Source organism: Jaculus jaculus, chromosome 11 (assembly GCF_020740685.1).
Source record: "Jaculus jaculus isolate mJacJac1 chromosome 11, mJacJac1.mat.Y.cur, whole genome shotgun sequence".
NCBI lineage: Eukaryota > Metazoa > Chordata > Mammalia > Rodentia > Dipodidae > Jaculus > Jaculus jaculus.
In genome coordinates, this window is record NC_059112.1 from 68,561,626 (window position 1) to 68,575,051 (window position 13,426).

The window sequence follows — 13,426 nt, forward strand, 5'->3', positions numbered from 1 at the left end:
AGGCCGATCTGTTGGGATTGCCTCAAAACCAAAACCAAAACAAAAACGTTTTTTCAGACTTTGAGACACTCTGAGTGTATAAATCATCTCAAAATCTTTAAGGCTCCCCTAAAGGTCCCCCACATCCCCAAACCAAACCATCCACCTCTCTGTTACTTCTCTCTCCATTTTTCCATACTAAAACATTCCCTCCTTCACACCTAACACTTTACCACTTCCTCTTTCTTTGCCTCTCCCCCTCCCTCTACTAGCTCTTAAGTTCCCTAGCTGTCCACAGCACTGTAGGTTTTGTTGTTTGGTTTTGTTTAGTGATGCTTTGATTCTTGGAGATAAGCTCTGTGCCTGACACTCACTGGATGCTCAGTGTATGCTGCGAAATTAATAAAGAATGAGCCCAGAACAATGCAAAGCTCAAGAGCTAAGTTTTGCTTAAATCCACTTATTCTTCCCATAAGATACTGGAGTTCCTAAAATTAAAGAGAGTAAAAGCGAGAAGGGAGTCTCAGATATTATAGCAATAACTTCTCAGACCCCACAATTTTAGTATGCTGTGTCTCCACTGAGATACACCAGTTTCACAGAATTTTAGAAATACTGAAGTTTTACCTAGCTTTTATGGGATATTTTATACTTATTAAAAGCTAGCATGAACTTGCTGAGTAGAAATTTCCAGATTCCTTATTAAATCACTTTAGGGTTCTATAAGCTTTTCCTAGGGGTGAGGTACACAAAACTCTAAATCAGAAAATATAAAACTGCCTGCCTTCTCTGCATAAGCTTGAGTCTGTCATTTATTTAAAATATGTAACTACCAAGCCTCATGTTCAGAGCTGCTAAGGAATACAGCTCAACCTCCTGGACTGCCCAGCCATGTTACCAAAAATGGTAGCATATAGCCAAGATGGAGCTGAGAAGAAGAGGGGTCTGAGGATGGTTCAGATGAGGAGGCACCTGATCCTGGAACCATTCGAGAAGCTGGCACTTGGGGAGACTGAGCGAGGAGCAGCGGCAGAACTCTCGGACAGCAGCCAAGTCTTAGTTGAGTGATTCAGAGAAGAGGGCTATGTGCCATACTGTGCTTCCTCCTTACACAAGCCTTCTGCTCACAGATATTGCCAACGGGTATAGCAGGGCTAAGATGGGAAGTCTGCCCCCAAAATGGAGAACCTCCAGTGGTGTCTCCAGGGGACACTAAATGAGGATTGCTTTAAAATATTGTCCATGAGGCAAATACAGACTCCAACCTCTGTTGGGGTATGTGTCAGGGTGTTACTCCAGCTTATTTCTTTAAGCCCTGTTGGCAACATGGGCAGCAAATGTCTTGAACTCAATTATTTTTGTTATTTTCCTGTTTACTTTATAAAGAAGAAAGTCACTTGGATTCTTATTAGTTCTGTCCTGGAAGTGAGAGAAGCAAGTGCAGGTTGATGACAATAATAAACCCCTTGTGTGGCTCATGTTGGGCATACTATTTTATTTCAGTATTAGTTTTATGAGACAGAGTCTCATGTAGCCCAGGATGACCTCAAATTGACTATGTAGCACAGACTGGCTCTTGATCCTCCTGCCTCAGCCTCGCAGATGCTGTGATTGCTGGTGTGTGGTGCCTGTTCCAGCTCATTCTGGGCATGCTTTTCAAAGAGGCCACAAACTTGAGTGTGCTCCACCCACACCTGCTCTTGTTCCCACCTGCTGTAACTGGAGTAGACAGCGATCAGCTGACATTCTGCCTCTGGTTTCAACAGGTCCCTTCTCAGCCTTCATTTCTACTATGCTGAATGGATTCTTTGTCTTTCCTAAGGGGTAATTGATAATTCTAGCCTTAGTCATTATCTTTTCCTATGTCTTTATTAGAAACAGGACATTTTAAAATATATGTATACATTAAAATACTTATATATGTTTAAAATAAGGACTGTACCAAAGAAGTGGAAACAACACACATGTGCATCAGTGGGTAAAGAGTACAACAATCACTATGGTGTGAAAGCAATGAAAATGAATGAGCTACTGACCCCTGAGGCAACCTGGATCCATCTCCAAAAATTGACACAGTGACAAACAAGACACTCACAATGCTCACAGCACTGCATACTGTCCAAGTCCATTTATACAGCAGTCTTGAAGTGGCAGAATTACAGAGGTGGTAGATTACTGTTGCCAGGATTAAGGAGAGAGTAGGGGTAGAGGGAAGCAGCATAGTCCATGAGAGTGACATACAAAATGTCCTTGTGCTGAAAATGTCCTGTATCTTGACTATGTCAGTAGCAAGATCCTGGTTTGATGTTCTACCAAAGATTTGCCTGAGGAGACCATTGGGGGTTTGGTGGTTTGAATCAGATGTCCCCAAAAAACTTGTGCCTTCTGAGTGCTTGGTCCTCAGCTGGTGACATTTTGGAAAGTGGACCCTTGCTGGAGGAGGTGTGTTAATACAAGCTCACCTTGAAGTTTAGTAGTTGTAGTTTTTTTGTTTTTAAGTTGAAACTTTGTATAGACACATCATATGTTGGTACCATCATTCCCCTCCTCCCTGCCCCTACTCCACTGAGGATCATCCTTAGTGGGATTACTGGTATTCACCATGTAATTGTAAGTTATGGGTTGTGAGAACAGCAGTCTGTCCTTGTGAGGAGGGCTATGTCTCTGGATCTTCCTTCCAACCCTGTGGCTCTTACATTCTTTCTGCCTCCTCTTCTGCAAACTTCCCTGAGCCTTGGTGAGTGTGCTTTAAGTCTACTTTAGTGTTGAGTTCTCAGCAGTTTCTGGAATTCTGCTTGGGTGCATTTTGAATAAACTCAGTGTCTGTCTCCATCACCCTGTCCCAGTTTGTCAGGCTCACCATGGAAGCAGCATACTTGCTTGACTCACCAGTCCCTCTGTGGTTTCACCTGGGCCCTGGCTGTTGTGCTAAGGTGGTTCATCTCCCATCAGGGAGTCAGCTCTCTATTCCTGTCTTGTTTTTAGATGATGGTTGTCCTCAGTTCTCACTGTTTTCTGAAAAATAAAAGTAGATTTTCCAATGGAGAGTGAGATCAGGATAAGTTAAAGTAAATAAACATTGTTAATTTAGAGAGATTTTGATGGGGATAGCCTCACTTTGAGATGAAGGCTAGTGGAAGCTTCTCATTAGAGTTCATTATCTTGGTCTCCATAGGGTTCTGACTTGGTTCCTAGTTCCAGTTATGGGTTCCTTTTCACTAAGCAGATCTCATCGTCAACCAAAGAGCCATTGGTTGCCCACCTAGTCTGCATGCCACTATTGCGCAGGTATGTACAACTTGTTAGTTTGTTTCATATAGCAGTGTCCCCTGCTTGCTCACAACATTGTTGGCCATTTTCTCCCAACAGCTCATGTAGCACTTTTCAGCACTATACTGGCTAACCATCTGGGAACTGGCTTCCTTCCAGATTCCATCCAGATCTCTCAGTGTTCTGCATCAGCAGTATGTGGGGTCTTCAGCAATAGGGTTTTACCTTTTACTTCAAGCAGGTAATCAAGTGCTCTGACAGAAGCCTGTCTTGTTTTGGGGACCTCATATGCATCTCTGACCAACAGCTCAATATGGATTATAACCAATTTATGCTACTAAGAGTTGCAAGCCAGAGCCAAATGTTTTAGGGTTAGGCTTCATCCCATCCTATCTCAATAGAAGCATTGAGGGATAGTCTGGTATTAGCCACAGTTTTGCCCGTGTTAGTTGGCTTACTCTCCTGCTGCTATTTTCCAACCTGCTATGGTAGAGGTGATGTCCAGCCCCTACTCATAGCATGTGTTCCCCTATCACCATGAAGTTTCTCCTAAAGACTGTAAGCCAAAATAATTTCTTTCCAGCAGTTGCTTTTGGTGAGGTGTTCTGTCCCAGAAATGAGAAGGTAACTTCAACAGTAGGGAACTGGGGCACTGGCAAGGGATCTGTCATTTCTTAAAACTGCATGTGAGCCAGGCGTGGCAGCACATGCCTTTAACCCCAGTTCTCAGGATGCAGAGGTAGGAGGATTTCCCTGAGTTCAAGGCCACCCTGAGACTACACAGTGGATTCCAGGTCAGCCTGAGCTAGAGTGAGACCCTACCTCGAAAAATAAAAAATAAATAAAAAATAAAAATTGCATGTGAATTACAATAAGCTCAAGATAAAATGGTTAATTGTAAAAGTAATTAGCATGCTGGAGAGATGGCTTAGTGGTTAAAGTGCTTGCCTGTGAACCCCAAGGTCCGAGGTTTGATTCCCTAGTATCCATGTAAGCCAGATGTACATGGTGGCACAGGCTTCTCTGGAGTTAGTTTGTAGTGGCTAGAGGCCCTTGTGGGTCCATTCTCTCTCTTCCTCTCTCTCTTCCTCTCTCTCTCTCTCTCTCTCTCTCTCTCTCTCTCTCTCTCTCCCTCCCTCCCTCCCTCCCTCCCTCCCTCCCTCCCTCCCTCCTTGTCTCTCATAATCAGTTAAACATAGAAATATTTTTAAAATAATTGGCTAAATGGATACACAGAGATGAATCTCAAAGCCACTGTCTCAAAAGACCCTGTTCCAAATTTCATTTATTTATTCATTAATTCATTCATGAGAGAGAAAGAGGCAAACAGAGAGACAGAGAGAGAAAGAGAGAGAGAAAATGGGCACACCAGGGCCTCCAGCCACTGCAAATGAACCCCAGATGCATGCGTCACCATGTGCATCTGGCATTATGTGCATATTGGGGAATTGATCTCACATCCTTAGGTTTTGCAAGCAAATATCTTAACTACTGAGCCATCTCTCCAGCCCTGTGCTCCAAATTTTAAAATATAATATATACTATACCTTATAGTAATATCATAAGGAATGGAGAATTTGGGACAGAATTGACAAGGGAGATACAGAGGGAAAATATCTTCTGAGTGGGATACCCAGAGGGCTCAAAGATACCAGAATATTCTGACTTGAAATGGAGATGTAAGAATGTTGGTATTAATTTTATATAAAGACTGCTTCATCTCTTTATATGTATGATATACTTTAAAACACAAAGATAAATATTAATTTCTTCTCAAAATGTAAAGACCTATGGTTTGAAGAGCTTAAGACCTCAAGTGAAATCTTAAAATATCCATGAACCAGTACAGATCCCCCAACCCCATATATATGCAAGTGAAAATTTTGCTGACTGAAAAAAATTGTGAAAGTGAGAAACATTAGTATAGTTTGGGAGAAAATACTTTTCTTGCCCATCTTGCTTGCCAGGGCAGAATCAGCACTATTTTTCCCAGAATGGAAAGGTCAGAAGGAACACTCCCTACCCCGGAAGATGTTTCCCTACAAGGTAGCCCTTAAGTGGAGGTCTGTGGCACATCTGGCCAGATGTGTTCAATGGTGCTGAGGTACAGCCCTGTGTCAGGTGAGCAGAGAGCCCTGAAAGGCCTCTCTCTGCGTGTGGCTCTGTGGTAGGGCTGTTCACTTTGCTCTGTGCACCAGCTCAATATTTCTTATTTGCTGTACTCTTTACATGCCTCAGATAGCTCATTTTTCCTTGAGCCCTTGCTTAGCCAAGTTCCCTGAATTTGGTTTCTTTGATCTTTCTGCTAAAATAAATCTCTTCCTCTAATTATTTTCTGTTCCACTTCTTTGAACCCTTCCACTTGCCACCATTTCTCAAGGATCCAGGTATTTAATAAGGAACCTGGATGTGTTTTAGGCAACATCAAGTATAGACAGCTGCTTGGCCCCAGGTCTCCTATTATGTCCTCTTCCAGGAGCTAACATCGTTTACAGCATTCCAGAGCCAAGGACAATGCCCAGCACAAAGCTGGTATGCAGTAAGTGCAGGAGCCATTGGGTTGACTTTTCAACGGGCTAGACCACAGTCCAACTTGCACTTAGTGACTGTGCGAGACAGACAGACAGAACGGGCGTGCCAGGCCTCCAGCTACTGCAGACTTCAGACGGATGTACCACTTTGTGCATCTGGTTTTATGTGAGTACTGGGGAATTGAACTCTGGTCATGAGGTTTTGAATGCAAGTGCTTAACCATTTAACAATCTCTCCAGCCCCATAGCTCATTTTTTAAAGTTTTTATTTATTTATTTTGAGAGAGAAAGAGAGGGACAGGCAGATAAAAAGAATGCATGAGCAAGGGCCTCCAGCCACTGCGAATAAATGCCAGACACATGCGCCCCTTTTTTCTTCTGGTTTATGGGGGTACTAGAGAATCAAACTGGGGGTTCTTAGGCTTCCCAGGCAGATGCCTTAACCACTAAGCCGTCTTTCCAGCCTCCATAGCTCATGGTTTTTTTTGTTGTTGTTGTTGTTTTGGTTTTTCAAGGCAGAGTTTTGGTCTAGCCCAGGCTGACCTGGAATTCACTAGGTAGTCTCAAAGTGGCTTTAAACTCATGGTGATTCTCTTACCTCTGCCTCCCGAATGCTGGAATTTAAGGCATACACCACCATGCCCGACCATAGCTCATGTTTTGATTAGTGTCACTTAATGAACTACTCTACTTTATCCCTTTCTGCAAATGACTCCTCATCATGCCAATCTCTGACTTTTATTTTTTAATACATGTGTGCATGTTCATGTGGAGGTACACATGTTCACATATGTGTGTGTGTGTGCAGGTTAGAAAACCACCTCAGGTGTCATGCTCAGGAACACTGTCCACCTGTTTTTGAGACAAGGGTCTGGAGTCATTGATTAGGCTAAACTGTTCCAGCAAGCCCCAGAGATCCTTCTTTCTCTGCCCCAGTACTAATTAGGAGCATACACCACTATGCCTAGCATTTTCTTTTTTAAAGATGGGCGTGGTGGATCATCACGCTTTTATTTTTTCTTATGAGAGAGAAAGAGAGAGATAGAGAGAGGAATGGGCATGCCAGGGTCTACTGCTAATTCAAACAAATTCCAGATATATGATGGCCACTTTGTGAGTTTGGCTTTATGTGGGTACTGGGGAATCAAACCTGGGTTGTCAGGCTGTACAAGAAGTATCTTTAACTATTGAGCCATCTCTCTAGCCCCCATCATTTTAAATGGGGATTGAAATCAGATCTTTGTATTTGTAAGGCAAACTCTTCAATGACTAAGCATCTCCCAGCCCCAATATTCCCTTATTTAAAAATTTTATTAAACAGCAAACTCTGCCTCAATATTTGTTAATTTTCAGTGCTTTCCTAATTAACTACAGTGCAAGGTGTGTCATGGCTTGAATTTGACTTAGGTTTGATCAGAAAACTGAAGATCAGTGTCTTTTTTCACCATTTTGTTGACAATTTTCATACATGTGCATAATATGTTTTGATCATAATCTCCCATTTTACCTTCTTTTATCCTCTTCCCTCATTTCTCTTTCACTCAATCACTTTTTAAAAAAAGTTTACTTACTTATTTACTTAAGAGAGAGAGGGAGACACAGATACAGAGAATGAATGGGTGCGTCAGGGCACTGCAAACGAATTCCACACACATGTGCCACCTTGTACATCTGGCTTTACATGGGTCCTGGAGAATCAAACCTGGGTCCTTTTGCTTTGCAGCAAGCACCTTAACCTCTAAGCCATCTCACCAGCCCTCAATCCCTTTTTCTTTCCAGCTAGTCCTGCTCCTATTTTGATGCCTTTTTCTTTTCTTTTCAATATTTTATTTCAGAGAGAGCAAGGGGGAGGGAGAGAATGGATATGCCAGGGGCTCTAGCCACTGCAAATGAACTCCAGATGTCACCTTGTGCATCTGGCTTATGTGGGTATTGGGGAATCAAACATGGGTCCTTAGGCTTCACAGGCAAGTGCCTTAACTGCCAAGCCACTTTTCCACTGTGCTCTCTCTCGCTCTCTCTCTCTCTCTCTCTCTCTCTCTCTCTCTCTCCTCAATCAGCCATGATGAAATGTTGGTGGGCCCAAAATACAGGTTTTGTACAGGTAATGACAGTTACTATGAAGTCATATGTGCAACTTTTGAAAACATTCCCTTCCATCCTCTGGTTCTTACATTCTTTCCACCTGCATTTCAATGTTCCCCGAGCCTTGGAGGGCATGATAAGGGTGTTTCATGTAGTGCTGACCAACAAACAGTCATTTCTTGGCATTTTGATAAGTTTTGATTCTCCCCAGTAGTCACTGGCATCTGCATAAAGAAGCTTCTCTGACTAATGGGAAGAACAGCACTAATATATGGGCTTAAACAAAAATATCTGAGTGGCCTGATAGGCACACCATATCCATTTAACTAGACAATAGTAGTAGCTTCCCCACTACAGCCTGTGACCTTCTCAGCACTGGCTTTTGATTAGGTTTGCAGTGCCATGCATGAATTCACTCCCATGAAATGGGCCGCAAATCTGACCAAAGAGCAGCTGGATACTACCATAGCAGTCATGCTACTACTGCACCAGAGGGTACATCTTGCCTGGCTGGTCAGTTGAGTAGCTTCAAGGTCCCCTTCTGATTAAGATTATTGATGACTTTTCCCCCCAGCAGCCCATATGGCACTTTCCAGCACAGTGACAACTAGCTTGCAGGGTACAGACTTCAGCTCTGTTCCAGTTTGACTTCTCAGTGTTCTGTAACTGAAGATTGTGGTGTCTTCAGAAATAGGGTCTTACCATCTAGTTCTGGTTGGCAACCAAGGGCATTGGCAATGACCTATATTGTTTCAGGGAACTCAAGGACCCACCTGACAACTCAGTGGGAAGTATTCTACTCAGAGCACGGGAATTTTCCTATGATAACTTATGGCTTCTGGGCACAGCATTATGCACACACAATTCCTCCACCCAAGGTTCTACTGCCCAAACTCATTGTTTGTTACATTTTTTTAAAAATTAGCCAACAAAGAAATGGGTTTCTACATGGCTTTTTCATAATGACTTTGGTTTTGGCTAATTCTCCAATTCCCTCCTATAAGGAGAGGGATGGAATACTGAGGGTGAAAAGATCTAAGTAGGGCGAGGAGAGGTGGATGGAGAAGGTGAAGGTGAAGATAAGTCCTAAAATGGCATGACCATTTGGGACTTGTTTCAGAATAATCTAAGGGAGCAATGGAAATAAGAGATTACAGGTGAAGTAAAATGTCACAGGAGGTCAGTTGCTATAGTTAGGAAATTACATGTGAGGCTCACTGTGTTCTTCAATTATGCAAATTCTAAAAATACGTCGATAATAAAAGGAGGGCTAAAGACTGTACTATTTTTAAAAGCAAAATATTATATAAATATGCAGAGATAAAATTAATCTTTAAAAATTAATAGGAAAGGAAGTCCTCCACTATTCCTTGCCTAGTTTGTAATTGTCATTATCAGATGTGTTTCCAATGTGTGTGTTTGCATGTTAATAGGCACTTGGCACCTGAGTGTGTATGCATGTGGAAGCCAGAGGTTAACAGTGAGTTTCTTTCTTGACTGCTTTACCCCTACTTCCTGAGAAGGGTTTCTCACTTGATCACAGAGCTCACCAATTTGGCTAATCTAGCTAGATAGCTTATAGCAGGGATAGCTTGCCCTCTCTCCCCTTGATCACTAGGATAGCAGCAGGCTGCCATACTCAGCTGGCATTTACATTGGTGCTGGAAATCTAAACTCCTGCCCTCATGCTTATGTGGCAAGTGTTTTGACCACTGAGCAATCTCTCCAGTCCCTTGTTCTTGTTGATGAGTGGCCCAATCAATCCTCTAAATGCACTCTCTCTTGTCCTTTCTTTCAAAACTCATTCTCATGTGGGTGATGACATGGTCCTGATGTGTGGTTTACCCAACACCTCACAGCAGCAACAGTAATCATCTACACTTTCAGTAACCCACTGCTTCTTGATGGTACCCTAAGATATTTCCTAAAGGATGTAGATCTAAATTCATCTAAGGACTAGCAGACATTCTTGGTGGAGAGTTCTTTTCAGGTCCTTCCTTGATCAACTTTGAATCACAATTTAGCTTTCACTGGGTGTGGTTGTGCATGCCTTTAATCCCAGTACCTGGGAGGCAGAGGTGGGTTGATTACCCTGAGTTTGAGGCCATCCTGAGAATACATAGTGAATTCCAGGTCAGCCTAGACTACAGCAAGACCGTCCCTCAGAAAACAAAACAAAAAACAAACAAAACAAAACTTTCAGAGCATTTACATTCACCTTACTCTCCTGATATCTTTCAGCATTGTCTTTCTTTCCAGCTACACTAAAGTTCCTTCATCTGTAGGTGATAAACCATGATTTCTTATAGCTCTCAGCTCTGAACATATTATTCCCATTGAATGGTGTGTCCTTCTGCCCTTCAGCCTCTTGAGAACATCAATAACTTTTGTTCTACATCAGAACTTCATTCAGTCATCATTTCTTTTGGAAGGCTTCCCTGAGGTACCCATATTGAGCTCAGTCTCTCTCTGCTACTTTGTGCATAGCACTCCTTGACGATGCCTACTCTAAGACTTGAAAATCTCACTGTAATCACTGGTATCTTTTGCTTCTTTTCATGAGTCCTTTAGCCTCTTGTAACTTTCTATTCAGTGCCTAGAACAGAAGTATCTGGATGAATGGTAGCCAGATGGATACATGAGTAGAATACTTTGTTATCTCTTTGAGTTACCAGCTTCCCACACAAGGGCTGTCTCAGGGGGTCTGGATAGATTCTCTTACTGTGGGAAGCCTATCCAGCCTTTGCCTCATAGCCTCCCTCTTTAACCCACTTGAAAGCCTAGCTCCAGCTATAACCCAGTTATCCCTGTCTCTGCTGCATGCTTCCTGGTCAGTGTTGCAACTAGAAGAGCATTCTTCACAGTGCGGTACACAATAATTTTTAGATGATTCTCAGATACATGTACCTTGACAGTCTTCACTTTGCATCTGTATATATTCAGCAGCAGGAAGAATTGGCGTGTCAAGCCTGTGATTTCACAGAGAACATTGTTTAAGATATGACAGTGTGTAGGTAGCACATGCTAATCAATCTTTTCCAGCCTTATGAATCAGGGACAAAGTGCCCTGGCATAGTCGCTGATGTTCTAAGTCCTCTATACCTGAAGCCTTCACCATGTCCACTAGAAGCAGATAGCAGGATCACAGATAAGGAGGGTTCCACATACCAAATCCATAAGCCTCACTGTTGAAATTTTATTTCCTGTGGTTGCAAAGTACATATATGTACCCTTGTTTTAAGGCAGGGGGTCTCATGTAGCCCAAGCTGGCTTTGAACTCACTATGTAGCTGAGACTAGCCTTAGACTCCGGTTAACTCCTGCTTGTACCTCTTATGTGCTGTACTTATAGGCCTGTGCCCCCACACCCCACTCTCCATGTACACGTGATTATAATAGACAAGACAGCTAAAAATCTATTGATCTGTTCAACCACATCCTCATGTAAGTTCATAGTTTTAGTGTGGGTTAAAATAAAAGCGGACAGGTTTGTCTCTTTGATGTGGGTCCTCATATTTGATACCAGCCAATAAAGCATCCAGCTGCTTTGATCAAAAGTTCCATCTTTCTATTTATTCTATTTTTTATTTTCTACATTTGATTTTTGTGTATAAAAGTTTAATAACTTGTTTTTATAGAATTTATTACGTTTTATCAAATCTAATGTGCTTTTGATGGCAAAAACACATTAATGAAGAGCAGGAATGGACTAGGGGTGTATACAAATGGCAAAGCACTTGCCTAGTTTGTACGAGGCCCTAGATTTGATCACTAGCGCTAGTAAATAATAGAAATGTTTAATTGCAAGATGTCAGCTACAGATAAAGGCTCAGTGGTAGACTTGATCTACAAAACTAAAAAAAATAATAATGGCATGGTAGTTTTATTTATTGTCAGACAAATCATAATTTCAAAGGTATTAAAAGTATGACTTAAATTGATGAAATACAGTTTACATACATCATTAGTGATATAAAGTTTCCTTTTTAAATGAATTTAATTTTAACATGAGTTTATTTTAAGAAAAATATTATGTAAGTAGGAGTTGAAGTAGAATGTAAATGGCAAGATCCGGGGGGTGGTACCCGGGTGCTTGTGACTTGGCCATGTGCCTCTTGGTCCCATGTGCAGCACCAGCCAACCCCGCCAGGGCACTCCAGCGCTGTCCTGGGGACGGAGCCCCAGCTCTTCCATGGAGCATGGGAGAAGGTTTAGGCAATTATGCCAGGGTCCAGGGTGAGGAGGGTGGGTCTAACTCACAAAGCCATTTGGTGATTGGCAGAAAAGTCCTAGGGAAGGGACTCATGCAAGATGCTGACTCTGTGGAAACAGCAGCATACTCACACATTTCTCTCATTTCCTTCACTTTGTTTTGAATCTGTTCCCCATAAAAGCAGAGGAAATATATTTTAGTCTGTGTTTCTGGGTCAGTATTTTACTCCAAGCATCAGTTTCTGGAATTATCAAACCAAACCAGGGTCTGGTTTTGTTTTGTTTTTTTTATAATAGACTTACCAGTTGAAAACAATTACAAATAACATCTAGGAAAAAAATGTAAACTTTTGGGAGAGTGTGAGAACCATATACTTTCCTATATTCTAGAGTGGGAAAAGTGAAGAGAGAATAGTTTTTGATGGAGCTGGGAGAAGTGCTGCCTCCACTAAGAACCCTGTAGTGAATTCCTGCTGCTGGGGCTCCCAGCTCCCACCCTGACTCACGCAGGCCTTAGACTGCTGGGCTGGGGACAGCCTTTCCCAAGAGTTGTCTGTGCAGAGCCCTCTGCTACTCGGTGCTCGGTCTTGAAGGTTACTATGAATCATTAACCACAATGCAGCAGAGCAGGAGGTCACAAGTCACATGGGCTCCAGTGCTTGCTTTATGCCTGTTTCTGCAAACTTAATTGTGAAGGTTCTAATGTAGGTGTAATTGAGAAGATAAATTGAGCATATATGTACATCCTAATAATGGTGTTCTTTGGAGTAAGTGAGTATTCACATCATATGAAGCATCAATGAATCTATTACAGTATAATAAAATGGAAAGGCCTTAGAAGATTATTTATAGGCTACTAGTTATTAGTGTAATTTAAAAATATAATCAGCAATAATTAGCAAACTTGATAATGTATCTGCAGCTGTTTCTACTCACTGGTACTATAATACTAGGAATAATTTTAAATAGTAATGTCAGTTGAAAGCTAAATATTTTCTTTCTTTTTGTTTTTTTTTTTTGTGTGTGTGTTATACGCATGTGTGCATGTGTATTGGTGTGTGGGCTCAGGTGTATTTGTGTGCAGGTCATTGTATAGGCCAAAGGTTGACACCCTGTGTTTTCCTCTAACACTCTCTGCCTCATTTATTGAGACAGGATCTCTCACTGAATGCAGACACTCATGGATTGGGCTCTGGCCCTGGGAATTCCTGTCTCTACCTCCCTAGTGCTAGGATCCCAGGCACAAGCCGCCATGCCCAGCATCTATGTGGCTGCTGAAGAATCCAAATTCAACTTCTTAAGCTTGCATAGCAAATGCTCTACCCACTGAACCAGCTCCCCAGCCCCAAA